The 15,794-nt window shown below is 34.5% G+C and overlaps 1 protein-coding gene and 1 long non-coding RNA gene across 2 annotated transcripts in view; one reads left to right on the top strand and one right to left on the bottom strand.

Annotated features, from left to right (window-relative positions):
• The window catches only part of LOC149422018 (serine/threonine-protein kinase 17A-like), a 209,334-nt gene that overhangs the window by 75,744 nt on the left and 117,796 nt on the right, over positions 1-15,794 (top strand). The window lies entirely within an intron of this gene.
• LOC149422019 (uncharacterized) lies at positions 3,621-5,490 on the bottom strand. The gene is made up of 4 exons (XR_016302523.1): positions 5,387-5,490; positions 4,529-4,669; positions 4,137-4,283; positions 3,621-3,952 (listed from the first exon to the last, which is right to left on the bottom strand). It is a non-coding gene; the product is annotated as an uncharacterized LOC149422019 (long non-coding RNA).

Below are 15,794 nucleotides of genomic sequence, written 5' to 3' on the forward strand. Positions count from 1 at the left end.
TTTGGCATTCTCGTGTGTACATGCATGTTTTGACGTCCAACACCATTTCTGTATTTATGATCGAATGTTAATACACACTTTCAAACTGTCCATATCAGAAGCAAATTTTTAAACTTTTTCTGTTATATTACAAATCAATTGGCATAACTAATCCAAGAATCTGTAAATACTACTCACATAAATCTACATACGTCTTTCGTTTTCCAGTGCGAGGCAAAATGTCACAGATGGTGTTTTGTCGACTACAGTAGTTGTAGTGTTAGTATGTAGGTACTTGGCTCGTTTGCCAAATACAGCCTGCGCAGCATTGTAACATTAGGGCAACCTTCTCCTGCTTGGCTTCCTATCTGTTATCACTTCTCTTATAATATCGATAAGTATATAGCCCCTTCTTTCATGAACTGTCTTGTCTTTCGCTGTTCCGCCGACAACTTTTGCTGCCTTTTTTGATCGGCTCTAACGTATATTATTATCTGTTTCACTCTTTGTTGTCGTAGCTCGTTGATCGTAGCCGGCTGCACTCTGTGAGTCGTTTGTTATACTCATTTATCTTCCTTATTTACACGCCCAACTCCGTTATGTTACGCTATCGTCTCTCGCATATCCTTTTACGCGACGATTCCAGTTCTTCCTCTGCTTATGCTACTCTTCCGTTATCACCCATACACGGGAGTTTTGCATCACAGGGGCTTATTTACAAAAACATACTTTTGTTATAAACGCAAATAAAGGTTAGAATGCTCATATGCCCAACTGTATCTCTTAAACGGCTATATGTGCAAGATGAAGCTTCGTGTCACTAATAAATATAATTATGGTATTACCAAGCTTAACTGAAAACACCAGTTATTGTAGTTAGGCCCCTATGATCCTAAGCCCCCGACCATAACTTAACATTTGTCTTGGACATTCAGTTTTTATTGAATTTCGGATTTAACACCTGTGTTAAGTGTTTTCAGTTCAACATTTTGTGTGTTCACTTCGTTCAACCGTCATTGTATTCATAGAAACCAACAACCTTAGCTTATTTGCATTGTGACATCTGCGGAAAATATTATGGTAATATAATTTTTTAACTGATCGTTCCCTTTGAATCGAACGGCAGTTACGAAGTCTTTGGTCAATATTGACACAAGTGCTTCAATTTCGCCGTCTGGGCCCGTGCTGCTTCAACTGTCCTCCATTGACAAACGACCTTCAGGTATATAGATTATTTACTATCTAATTCCTCGTACTTAAAAGTATAAACCCATACCGTTTACTCATCATGTGTTATTGGCAATTAAATGACTTCACATTGCTTATTAGCCTATAATCAGAGCATTGTGTGAATACGACAAATACGCACGGTAAATTGTGTTTATTTCTTTCAATTCTGTTGCTTATAATTGTTTAGCTATATACCCGAAAAGTAGAAACCAAAATTACTTTACCAATTTGATCAAGTATTGCATTAATTAATCTTCATTAATCAATTTGAATAAAAGCTTATGAAAAGGTAAATCTTTGCAGTTTGGAAAAAGGTGAGGAAGCGCCTGTAACAGGTAAGTGGATTCTGTAATATCGCCAGTTAATTAGAGATAATCATTCCAGTAAGAGTCTCAACCAGCGGGGGCGCCATTCGAGATAAGGTTTACATTTCTTTTGTGATTTTACTTAACTCAAATGAGGTGTTAAACCAGATATCGTTAAACCAAAAAGTCTTTTGACTTCTTCGAAACTATGACTATTTCATGTATTTTCACAAAATTCATTGTTTTCAATTATTGTATTTTTTTGTTTATCGTGTACTTACGTTTTATCTGGAATCTGTTTAAGTTGGCTATATTTTCAAAATAGCTTGAAATGCACCTTTGTAACGGGATTATTAAATAAATGCACAATTTTACACTACAACACAATTAGTCTTTATTTTCGGTACAATCAATTTGCAGCACGTATTTATACCAGTTAAACAATTGTAAGACAGTGTAATAAACTTCTACAACCACTTTATGGGTTCACTGAGGAAACATGTTTCACCTGTATCATTCCTCCCAAAGGAACGTAATATGTTGCCTTCCCTTAACCCTGTGTTCCACCAAAAGGGTTTCGATAGGTATATTGGGTTAACTGAACTTCGAAGCCAACGATTTACAAAGCGTCGCGGGAGTTAGACCTGCCAGAGGTTGCCGAAGACAGATAACTTAACTTTCTGGAGCAAAACATGACGTTTTATCTGTCATCATAGCTGTGACATCCCTTCCAGGGATTACTTAGGACGGGTTGTTTCGGAGTATTTGAACAATTCATCAAATTTCAACGTTCATTTCTGGGATCTGTGAAAGTCCAATTCATGTTCTGTTATTATATTATTATAGACTAGTTGCTTGACAAAACTGAAATAAAAACAGAACTTGAAAAACTCTTTCACAGAACTTGAAAACGAACGTTGAAATTTGATGAATTGTTCAAATACTCCGAAACAATCCGTCCTTAGTGACCTAGAGCGGTGGGGTGAAAACTATCCACACTGAAAGAAATGTTTAGGTACGATTTACCAAATTTTCAGTAATTATCTACTAAACAGTTTAGTTGCTGTGGTGACTGCCGAACTTTTAGCTACTGTTTGCTAAACAGCAGTTTATTTATGACAGCTTAACGATTCAGATATTCTAGCTAAACTAATCGGTTGAGACAGCTTTCTGTGTTTAGTTGTGTTACCTAAACTGTATTTATGACAGCTTAACGATTCAGATATTCTAGCTAAACTAATCGGTTGAGACAGCTTTGTGTTTAGTTGTGTTACCTAAACTGTATTTATGACAGCTTAACGATTCAGATATTCTAGCTAAACTAATCGGTTGAGACAGCTTTGTGTTTAGTTGTGTTACCTAAACTGTATTTATGACAGCTTAACGATTCAGATATTCTAGCTAAACTAATCGGTTGAGACAGCTTTGTGTTTAGTTGTGTTACCTAAACTGTATTTATGACAGCTTAACGATTCAGGTATTCTAGCTAAACTAATCGGTTGAGACAGCTTTGTGTTTAGTTGTGTTACCTAAACTAAAAATTATATACCTAAACCATTTTGTAGTGTTCGGTTAGAAAAACTTAACTGTTTAGATGTAGTAACCTTATTATTTAGTTAATATTACAAAATGGTTAGGTTGATTAACTAAACTTCGGTTGGAATAGCCCTACCGATATAGGTGTTTTAGCACTCTACTGCTAGCTAGCTTTAGGTACCTACTGTAGCTTAGCTTTTTGGTTAGATTATCTAAATTAAATAGGAAGTGCAGCTTTGTAGTTTAGCTGAAAACAATACAGGGTGTTAATGTAACCACCATCAACTCGAAGGATTATACCCATAATTCAGAATCATGGGTTAAATACTTTGAGTTGCAGGTAGTTTATTACAACCCTTTTGAGAGATGAAACCTAAATAAATAAATATTATGTTTTGTAAGACTAGAAAGTACTTATTAAAAACCTCATTCATATAAAAGTTATTTTGTTAAGAATCGTCTCTCAAAATATTGTTTCAAGCTACCAGCAAAGCCTCAAAAAAGAAAACACGTTTGATCATACACACATTTATATTATCAATTTTTATTATAATTTTTTTTAAATATAGTAAAAGATGTTTGTGTCCTGATTTGGCAAATTCTTTTCGGCGCTGCCTGTATGTGTCTAGTAATTTACCTTTAGCAGCAATTTTTTGGGTAGGCCCAAAACACACATATGGGGTGAAATATACAGCTGCGCTTTCTTTATTAAAGACTTTGGTGATTTGAAAAGCAAATTCATAAAATCTCTTGCTTGTAATGGATCTATCTGGATTACCCTGCAATTCCTTACTTATAATAGTACTGCACAGTCTGGCAGAATTGTCCAACAGACCCTTTGACTCAAACTGCATTAAAAGTGCTTGCCCTTCATTGATTGATAGGAGATGATTGCGTAAGTCCTGGAAAACAAAATTAAATTGCATATTGATTACATAACTAATAACCACTTCTATAATCATCATAATATCAGTCACAGGATGGCTATTCTACGCTGCCACTACTAAAATACATATATCGGAATGTATAAAACAATTAACCTAAGTTACTTAGGTATCTGAAACTTACTAAAATTATTTAACTTACATTCGAAATTTGCTCTTCAAAAGCTTCTTGCGTTATTCTTTGTGATTTGTTTTCATTTTCCAACAAGGAAATGTCATTTACAAGGAAGTCATCGTGTTGATAATATATGGGCGTTGTTTGTTTGGAAGTTGAAGGTATATCTTCAATCTGAAACAAAAAGCGGGTATGTACACAAAGGGGAAAGAAAGGGTGAAGGGGTCAAGCTTTGTTTTTATCCCTTTGGAATTGCTTGACCCCCCCGGCAGTCGATTTATTCATTAATTACAGGAATTATTATTTTAAATACTATTATTTTTGTATCAAAATCGCGTCCGGTACAACTATTTCCAAATGGTTAGCCAAAAAAGGCCTAGGTATACAATATGTCATCATTACTGCTTTTAAAAACTTACACTTATGACAGGTGGATTAATAACATCCTTGAGCGCATTAATGTGTGCTGTAGGCAGTGCCCGGTGCCCTACAGTCGGAATCAATTCTTTAATATCATCTTGAGATATTATCAGGAGTGTTTTCGAGTCTATGGCTTGAGTCTGAAATAAAGAAAAAAAACGACGAAATAATACAAAAAATTTCAAAACAAGAAAATAAAAATTTATTTTTCAAAGGAATGAAAATTATTCATTAAAAAAAATGTATGTTTATACAACAGCAGATACCGAACACCCTGTATCATGAATCAAGCGGAGATAAAATAGTTTTAATAATGAAATTATTTCATTTATATGAAAATTTCAAATGTAAACATTAACAATGGGTGGTCACCCTGTATTTAAAAAAAAATATCCCTCCCAAAAAAAAAACAACAGAATTCAATGTTCAAAATGTTATGTCCGAATTAATAATTTACTACAGTTTCAAACAGAAAATACTACAGTTTCAAACAACATTCGTTCAATACAAAATAATACTGGCGGAAACAAACAAAGAAATAAAGGCGCCCTTGAGGTGATTTTGCACAAAAACGGCGCTATACAAGTGATCCAATTATTATTTTTTTTATATACCACTCTCTGTAACTTGTGTCATGACTCCTGACACAATCTTGGTTGTAGCGTCAACACGCACTCTTCAAACTAGGTACATAATAAATACAAATCTTCTAAATCTATTGCGTAGGTACTTGAGTCATGGAATAATGAAGGTGCCAGTTTCTAAATCAAATAGAATGGATATCATCACAATATATAATATCATAGTTCCATGATCTAAATTCTAAATCAATAAAAAAATTAAAAAAGAAAACTCACCTTTAAATGTTTCTATGTAAGCCTCCAGATTCCAAGAAATTAAATAATCCTCCACGGTTTTGTCTGCCATTATCACTAGGAACTAGGAACAGCGGTTAACATAAATTCAATTCAATTCAATTCAAAAATAAATTCGCAACGCGCGCAACGAACGTCAATTCACGTATGGTGCGAACTGTGGCAATCTGATAACTGCGTCGTAAATGAACACCTGCGTGCTAGCGACGACATAAAGATCTACCAAAGTTCGGGAAATTTTAACTAAAGTTTTGTTGCACTTTGCCTAAGTTTGTGCAAAGCAACTAATTGTTATGTAAAAATACCAAATTTAGATATTCCAACCTCAGTTTTGCTATATGAACAAAACATTTAACCAAACTAGATGTTTAGTTAAATTTAGCTAAATACTTTGGGAAGTAACACATAAACTTAAGTTACTAAAGTGAAATAGGTTTAGTAAATTACTTTAGCTTGATTAACCAAACCGATTATTTTGTTTAGGTAAGTATGCTTTTAGTGTGCTATTATTAAAGTTTAGTTGTAATAGCTCAAGCACATTTTACTTAACAACGACGGTATCTGCACATAAAGTATTTTAGGTAAAGTAGCTGAACTTTAGGCGATGGTTACACAACTTCAATTAGCTTAACACTTTAGCTAACTCATTTTTTTCAGTGCAATGGCATCCCTCGTACTAATTAGTAAGAGACGAAGCGATGCGGGAACGAGAAAGTATTCTTGATCAAAGAACTTAATAAGTAGATGGTTTGTTACACCTTCATTATTTTATGTTACTGTATTTTTGTTCTTCTGTGGTTTTGATTTTTATTACCAAGCTGCCTTCACCTGCTATAGGGTCGTGTGCATCTGCGATTTGCCCATTTGTCTGTTTACTGCCGATCGTATATTAATTTCTTTATCTTCCAACTTCGCTTGTTTGGCGGTGTTTATCCTCTCCTGCATCTCGCTGTTTATTGTTTGACATTCCTGCGTGTAATGGGCCTAGGAGTTGTGAATTGACGAAGTCGCCGCCGCGGTGGCATTCCTCGCCCTTTGCCGGTCGCTCACCGGCGGAGGTCGCGAGATCGAGTGAAATCTTCTACTTGCGATACTTACCTATACTACCTGCTACCTACCTACCTACCTGCGAAACTACTTGTATGTCAATAATGCCGACAATCATCTACGGTTAGGACGGAGAGAATATCCCAGATAATCATCTTTTTACACTTTCTTACGACTAGAGATGCTCATTCCGGGTTTGAGGTCACCTGAGTATAATATCTGTGGTCGTTGGTCAAAATAATCACACGTACTAATTTCAGCTGTCGGTGTATGGGTGCGTGCGTGAAGTGATGCATATTTCTGCCCAACGCGTAAAATTATTCAAGTTCGATAAACATTTAATTTTCTAAATTGGAATTTATAAGTAAATTAAATCATATCAAAGTAATTAATGATTCCTCATTTGGTACATGTATTTCTTTTGTTCAAATGTTTTGACAGATGTCATAAATTTTCAAGTTTACTAACATATATTAAGTTACATACATAAATTGTCAATTTGCTCTGTAAAAGCCCGATAGGGTGTTTATGAATAATAAATAAATTATATTTTAAATCAAAAGGTTAATTTCTTCTTTCGAAAGGCTTGATCCTGAGTCAAAATAAGTTGTTGATGTAAAACTTAGTATTATGATAATGCAAAATAACGTTTCTCAGAACAGTTTTATTTCACTTGTCCCTGAAAATTTGTTTGGTTGGATATTAGGTAAATGTTGTCAGTTCTATCAAACTAAAGAACACACAAAACCTAATTAAATAATTTTATACTTATATTAGACATATTTCACTGTCCTAAGACTACTGGTATTAACTTCAGCAAGATACAGACAGTAAATTAAATAACTTACTGTTTAGTCGGCGTGTTAACTTTGTATTACACCAATACCACGCCTATACACAATAACATACCAGTCATAAACAAGCCCTTTATTAGGAATTGCCTACTCAAACTTCAATTCTGAAGATTTACAACTCATTGTATACAACGTAACATTTTTGTATACAACATAAATAAAAGCTAGGTTCCTACCAAGGATTCATTTCACGGCTACGTTTATGTCATGGGTAATGGGTATGGTATTATCAATCTCCGGGTTCAATAACCAAACATCGTATTAAAACGAGAACTTTCGCCTCTTTTGTAAAAATGAACCCTAGGGCGCATTCAGCAACGATCTCTAACACATTGTTATTTAAACACCTTGAGATTTTTATAGTCCTAAATTGTGAAGGCCACTAAACTTGTTACGTGTGGAAATCCTGAAGGTCCTTATGTGTCTAAATTATGTCTGCTTCTTTTTTATTTATATCTTTCTATGTTTCTCATTTTGTCAACTTATCTTACAAGTTGGAAGCTTTTCGTATCTACAAATATATAACCAAATTTAATATTTTATATTGTAAAGCCTTGAATAATCAATGTAAGAATTTATGTAGTTAATAATCTATGTAGTTAACCTGTGGTTTTATGTTGTTTCTAGCTTGTTAAAGCGCCCTTAAGGTGATATTTCCCTAAAATGCGGCTATACAAATTGGTCAAGCATTATGATTAATAATAATTTTGTTTATCTCGTGCGATCTGTTCACCGTGTTCATACGACTGGAGATACATCTCGGACCGCAAGGATGGTGCGGTCGGTTCCATGGCCACTGGTCGCTGGACCCGCAGGAGATGCTGAGCCAGTTCTCTCCGCCATAGCTGCGGCCCGTGGCGCCATGTGTTTCATTCCATCTGATACCTTCTACAGTTGAAGGATTTTTCACACATTATCATAAATATTTACACTCCAAGACGTTTGGATTATGTTTCATTCGGCGGATTTTTTTTTATCTGTTAAAGTGGCCTCAGTAGCCTCTGCTACGAGTATATTATGATGAAATAGATTGTTGTTACTATCAAAATATTTAATATTTCCATTACAGGTTTTTAAACATCCTAATGTGCGTGTTTTATAGATACGCTTATTACTCGTTTTTCAAGGTCTTCTCCCCGGTAGTTCACACATAAATTGGGTTTAATGAATTATTGATTCTACAATTCTCACATTTTCTGTACAACTGAGGTTGGCTAAGACCACAGAACTTAGTTGTTAAAATTATTTATTAATTGAGTTAGTTTATATTACCTATTAGTATATGTATTTGCACAAGGTTACATTTCATTATATTTTTACGTTAGGCATAGCAATTTTTTAGCATAACGATATTTTAAAAGTTTACACCAGTTAGAGCAAAGGCCCTGGGGAGTTTAAAAGGATTTTTAAGCACATCTATAATCAATAAAAAGAGTAACTTTTTTTTTACGAGTTGATTTATTTATTCCATTTTCATGTTATGATTTTCACTCCTCTACTTTGGATTGACACTGTGTCATTGATTTGTCATGTTTGCAAACCGAGTGTTGATTTATGAATTACAGAAGATATGATTAATGAACTCATTCACTCTTGCAGATTTGTTTTCCTTCATTCTTCATTCATGTTTTGTAAACAGTCCGAACACACAACGTATTTATTCTCTTCCGCGCGTGATGTCAGCTGACGGGAAATTAATGATGGAAAATCTATTTGTTGATATTTATGATCAACTTATTTATTTATTTTTATTATTATTCTGTATTTATTGATTTGTAATAGTAAACACGTACGAAAGTAACCCACACTACTATGTCAGCTTTGGGGAGACCCATGTTGTAGGAGGGAGGAAACACAGAGACCGGCAAATCGTTCCACAGCCGAGCTGTTTAACTCAAGAACGAGTCGTAGAATCGACAAGTTCTCATGTGACAAATGACACATATCCTTGTATATATGTTGGGTGCCAAAGGGATCAATAACGCTAGTTCTTCGGAGCATATTTCATTGTATTACGGGTGGAACAAGGAAAGCATACCTACCTGACGGCAGTGCTAAAGATTGCAATCCGTTTGTTAAGACCGGGAGTCAAACGGATCGCTCGTTTTTGCACAGAGTCAATGGTTTATTTCAGGTATTTTGGGGCTCCAACCAACTTAAACCAGGAAAATTTTTTAGGAAGTAGTTTCGCAGGTACACTGTCATTTTTTGTTTTTGTTGTTGCTGTTTTCATTGCATTCGAAAGGCCAGATAATAGCCACCTTCAAGATTAAAATATTGCACCATTAGTGAAAGGTTTGCTCGCTTATATTATGAAGTAGTGTAGTGAAGTACTCTTATCTGTTGGCAGTTTTAAAGTCAAATAATAAACCCAGCGGTATTGTGCCACTATTTTATCCGACTGATTGACAAACCAATTGGCTCAATGATGAGAATAGCTTTGCGTGTACTTAGTACCTACGTACTCGAGTGTTTGATCGCGCAGCAGTCGGCACTCGGCACGCTTATATGGGCAGATCCTGGGAGCGCAGACGGTAGGTGGAGGTACTTAGTACCTAGTCGCATATTGTGGGGATAGCAAAGCGATGTGCTTGGCGCCAGCGCTTACTGCTTACTTGTCGATTGTTTTAAACACATGCGCGGATACACATTGGAGATGGGGTCACGTGGCGCGGAGATTGGAACGAAGGCCGCCGTCAGACCCACGCGGTGCTTATGCTTGTCCCCACGGAGGCAAAAAGGGAATTAAGTCTTCCGATCAGTTTACAATTTATTTGAAGACTTAACGCAGGATTCTTTTATTTCTATTCCACTATTATTAAATTCCATGTGCCGACTAGGAAATGTAACATTCTTCTGCAATACTTACACAACCAAATATCAGAAACACTCACTAAACAATAGGATGCATGATATGGGCAACAAATTTTTGGGGTACTATCATTGATTATGGGTACTATTGATATATTTACTGACTCCGTTTGTAGATTTAAGGCGATGCACTACGTCGTGTAATATTTTAAATTGAGCCGCTATCAATAACAACCCTTACGTAGATGGCGATAAGGTTTAAATTCCCGCTTAAAACCATCCGCCTGTTTCGATTTATGCAAGAAAAAAACATGGCCAAAAAGTGCCTTTTATTTTATTTTGTGGATGTTCAGGCATAAATATTTAATTTTTTTTCGATCATTTTATAAATAACTTAATTTTCCACATAATGCAATAAAATCATAGCCGAAAATAGGTTCGTAAGTAGGAGATTTTGAACTTTAAAGCAGTTTTCACAGGCCTTATACATTATTTTTTTCTGGGCTTATAAAAAGACTTATCTAAAAAATACTCTATTATTTCAAAGGCCAAGATGTATTCTACTCGCAGTATTTAATTAAAGCATCTGAAACATTTCTAGGCGACCAAATTTTCAAACCAAAAACACATGATTTTGCATTACTACGTATGGCATCGCCTTAAAGCGTAATCTATACCAGCACTTTGTAGATTCCTCCAAATTATGGTAGCGTTGGTAATGTAGTTTTAGCGGTCTGTCTTATATGTAGTATTGTTCTAGTTTCTATTTTATTTTGTTACTTTTTCATATTTAGTTTATAATTTTAAAACTTTGTGTATAATGGTTGATAGCTCACTAGGTATATTCTGTTCATTTTTTTTTTTTTTTTTTTTTTTTTTTTTTTTTTTTTTTTTTTTTTTTTTTTATTGTTTTTGTGTTTAAAAAAAAAAAAAAAAAAAAAAATATATATATATATATATATATATATATTCTGTTCATATATTTCATGCAAAGGCCCAGCTGGGCGTAAAACCAAATAAAACGAAATGCTTCATGTCGTTAATTCACTTTTTGTTTTCCTCACGATGATACTAGCCGGTTCTGTCCAGATGGGGTACCTTTTTTATTCTTCTCCGACTGCTTGATTCGCTGCTGCCGCGGAGTGCCATTTCTCAACTGCGGCCGTTTTTCCATATCTGTGTTACTTCGAGGAAGTGGAGCATATTCGTTATGAGAATTGATGTAGAGGCTGCATTCAGAGCTCACTGCTGTTGCACATGGACCCCGTGGGGTGGCACACTTCCTCTTTTGCCGCTTATTAGGTTAGTCTCTTGCTGCTGGGTCACAACATATTGATTCTTCCATTGTTTACATTTCAATTTTTGACCTCACTAGGACTAGCCTGTTTTGAGGTTAATAATTTTATAAAATATTAAAAATAACACAAAATACTAATTTGAAATAACAATATTGTTATTTTAATGTTTCAAAACTGATGGTACCTACTAAACTGAAGGAAGCTTATTCAATAATGTAGGGTGACCATGTGTTGATATTTGATTGGAAATAACATAATTTAAAATAAAACAATAACTTAGTAAACACCACTTTTATTTTTTATACTTATGCCGACCGGTTTTCGCTACAATCGTAGCTTCGTTAGGGCTGTACAATACTGTATTATACTTTCAAATCTACAATCTACCAGTAACATGTGTTATCAAAATATTAAGGTTTAACAATTATGTAATTATATTATTCGAATAATTTAAAAAAAGACAATAATGAAAAAAAAAATACAATATAATATGCAATTAATTTAAAAACCTGGCAATCCTCGGATAACACAAATAGTTTAACAATCTTTTTAAAAGCACACAAGGAATTAGATGACTTAATATGTTCTGGAATGCTAAAAATAAGTGTACTTGGTATAAATAATTTCTTTGACTGAATGAAGATTTGATGTGAATTGCCACAAAGTTCAGACCAGAGCTAATTGTAGTAGTACGAATTGGCTGTGCTTTCTTTCTGTAATGCTAATATTATTAAAAAATCTACAAAGCGATTAAATGGCTGTTTTACATTCATGAAATTATAATCCTTATAAAGTAAATGAATTGGATATCTAAATTTTCTCTTGAAACTAACTTTAATAATCAGTTTTTGGGCAATATTATGTGTTTGTTGTTGTTTTCTTTCAATTAACATAGCAAATCTGATACTATGTTTCTACGGAACTTCACGTATGTTCTGTGGTGACTGTCGCATAAGAAATAATACTATTGATATTCAGCAGACCCACTCGGATGTCTTCTTTCAAGGTCATTTTTATATAATGTTGTTACTGTATCCACCGCATCCATTCACACCTTTTCAGTACATTGTTAGCAGTCTAGGCCTAGCGTAAATATTATACAAGTGGAACACGACGGTTGCCTTGCGGTTTGTGTCACGTGTTCCTCTGGAAATCAATGCGTTTGTTTGGCGAGCTGACTTCAACACATTCATATAAAACATAACGCACGTAATTTATTTTGCACCCAAACGCTTTGACTCATAACGTCTTATGCAGTTCGTTAAGGTTAAACGCAACGCTTGTTATATTCTACGTGATCATAGATGGCGTTAATTAAATAATTTTATTAAAATACGCTTTTGCAAAGTATTTCGTTACAATATTAAGAAAAATCATTTGTTTGCGCCCGTATATACGCAATATGAATATTAATCAATAGTTTTGTTCGTTTAAAAACTCAATTCTTTCGAGAAAGGCATACAAATACAATATTGTACCGATTATTCAATCCAATATTGTATTTGCATGCCTTTCTCGATAGAATGGAGTTTTTATATAGACAAAACTATTTATTCATATTCATATTGCGTATATGCGGGCGCAAACATATAATTTGTCTTAATACTGTAAAGCAATACCTTGCAAAAAGCGAATTTTGATCAAATTAATTAATTACGCCATCTATGAACACGTAGAATATAACTAGCGTTGCGTTTAACCTTAATGAAATTGATTTCTTTCGCAAAGGTTCTTTTGTTGGATCACCCTTTTACCAAATATCCTTTGCTAACTAATCTAACGCCTTATTAATGTAGTGTTTTTATTATTCTGTAAATTTACTTTAATGTACAACAATGGGAGCACCAGAACTCGTGACAGCCGTATTCCTATAATTTATGCTACAACAGGCCCGAAGCTTGATCTAAATTCATTAAGAAATAATTTATTAGCTGGACCACCGGCATTTCCAAAGCAGTATTCCATCGGAAAAGTAATTCGATGATTTTTTTAATACTTTTTGTCGTCTATGAAATATCTGGACTGAATAATGTTAGTTAAAAATACCGAAGGCATTGTTAATGTGTATGAGTAAGTGGGCAATTTATTAATGTTGATAGTCAAATAAAAAAAAAAATAATAATAAATATAAACGTTCAAACCCTTACTTTGGGTAATACCTAGATACTTTAATAATCGTAAAATATTATATTGTTTTGTTGTACAATGAGAAAATTTTTATTTCCTTTGTTTTTAAAACATTTAATTCTTGAGACTAAACGGAGAAAAATGAGTATTGCTAATTTATTAAGAATCAATTTATTGGTAATTCCGGTTAAAAATGGGATTGCAGGGCTAAAGAATAAATTGAAAGGTTTCCTGATAAACTTTTAGTAAATTACGAATGTATTATGATGTCGGAACACGCGTTCATGAAAATCGAATATTTCTGCATTTCGTCATAAAATATTAAAAACAGCGATTTTCCTTGTTAATTCATTCGTAAGGCATGTTTTTAGCCGGAATTACCAATAATTTGAAGAGATTCTTAATAAATTTAATATCAATAGTCATTTTTCTCAGTGTAGTTAATCCAATGATTGATAAAATACCCTTAATCTTACGATTCTGGGAGCTTTCTCGGTCAGTATATTAGAAACGCATTAAGGACGTGTCAAAGGAGCACTTTCACAGAACTTGAATATTTACTTTGTAATTTGACGAATTGTTAAAATTCTGTGAAACAACCGTCCTAGTATTTGGAATTAAATTTAAACGTACATAGCTTTACGTTAATTTTTATCTTTTTAATAAAGCACATGTGATGTGACTTTTTTGCCAAAACAATTGTGTTTTTAAATGCATCCACTTGAACTTCACTTTTTTTCGGGAATGTGTGAATGTAAATCTTGAAAACGAAAATTCACTTACTTCCCGACATCCGATCGAGCTGAAACACGGCAGATAGACTCGTTGTCGTTGACAAGGCATTTTTGGTGGCAATCACGTACATTACACGCGGAAGATTATACGCATTTCTCTGAAATTAGATGACAAGTTTTAAAAAAACATTTTAATGTCTACCATCTAATTTTAACTACCATTCTGGCTTATTCTTTATTGATGACAGTGGCAGCTCCTGTGAAGTATGTATGTCATTCCATTTATTTGATGTCAGTTTTTTCCCCTTGCGATTTTGAATGGCATCCATCGTCAGGTCTGCAGCTAGGTGCCAAAATAATTGAACACTGTTATTGCTATTTATTGTTACACTATGGTGGTATCGTGATTGATTGGTGCAGCTTTGTTCGGGGAAGTCAATCTACCGGCTATTACAGCCAGACCTTTTACGGACTTAGCCCCCAGGCTCACCGTCAAACAAATTATTTCCTCGTGTAAATGTTAATTTATTTTAACAACGTGCAATTCTCAATAACTTACTTATTAAACTACCACGCCATTTCTCCGTAGGAGTACGCAGAGAGGATGGAACGCTGCACAACTCTTATCTTGGTACATACTATGTTGACCCTGTACAAATCGGAAGTGCGCCCCAAAATACATGAAAAAAGTCCTGACCGGTATTACAATGGAAGATGCTCCGAGGAACTAGCGTCATTTATCCCTTCGTCACCGGTGCGTGCATTCGAGAAACAGGCCAAACGCGCGCCCAGCATGTGTACACGGTTGACATTTGTCACGTGAGAACCGACCGCTTCTACGACTCGTTCTTGAGTTCAACAGCTCGGTTGTGGAACGGTTCTCTCCGGTTCACTCCTTCCTCTCCTTAAAAAGATCCTCCACAAAGCATCCCCAAAGATACCATAGGCCTTGACGGAAGTTATTTATAATAATACTTCTTGCATTCTTTTCGAATGCCCTCATTCGTTATTTCTCACTCTCAGTCTACTTTCGTTATTTCTCACTCGGCTCCTCACTGCCATGCATCGGTGTTAGTATCAGAACGACATAATGGGCTGCCATCAGCCTCGGTTCCCATCAAACATGAAATAGTCGATTGCCGCATTATGTTATGGGTACGACACCTTTTTTCCGTTCGAATGTCGGCAGATCTGATTAAAATATAAATATATTAAATCTTTTGAAATGATATCGGCGCGTAAACTGGTTTTTACCGTTCGGTCATTACCACTATCAACACTGGTGTTAATATTTTGGATTCAAATTAAGAGATAATAAGTATTTTGATTCCTGAGAATTACCTTTAGTAAAGAATTATTATCGAGTTTTTATTATTTCCGTTTCCAAATAATCAGCATAATATGAAAACTCCCTGACATACATTACTCAAGCAACTCAAGTTGTTAACTCAGGTATTCGATCAATTCGATTATGTATCAATGTGGAATGTTTGATAAAAATAAATAATCACAAAAAAAA

Source organism: Hesperophylax consimilis, chromosome 8 (genome assembly GCF_061612785.1).
Source record: "Hesperophylax consimilis isolate HC1 chromosome 8, BYU_Hcon_1.0, whole genome shotgun sequence".
In the NCBI taxonomy this organism is placed as follows: Eukaryota; Metazoa; Arthropoda; class Insecta; order Trichoptera; family Limnephilidae; genus Hesperophylax; species Hesperophylax consimilis.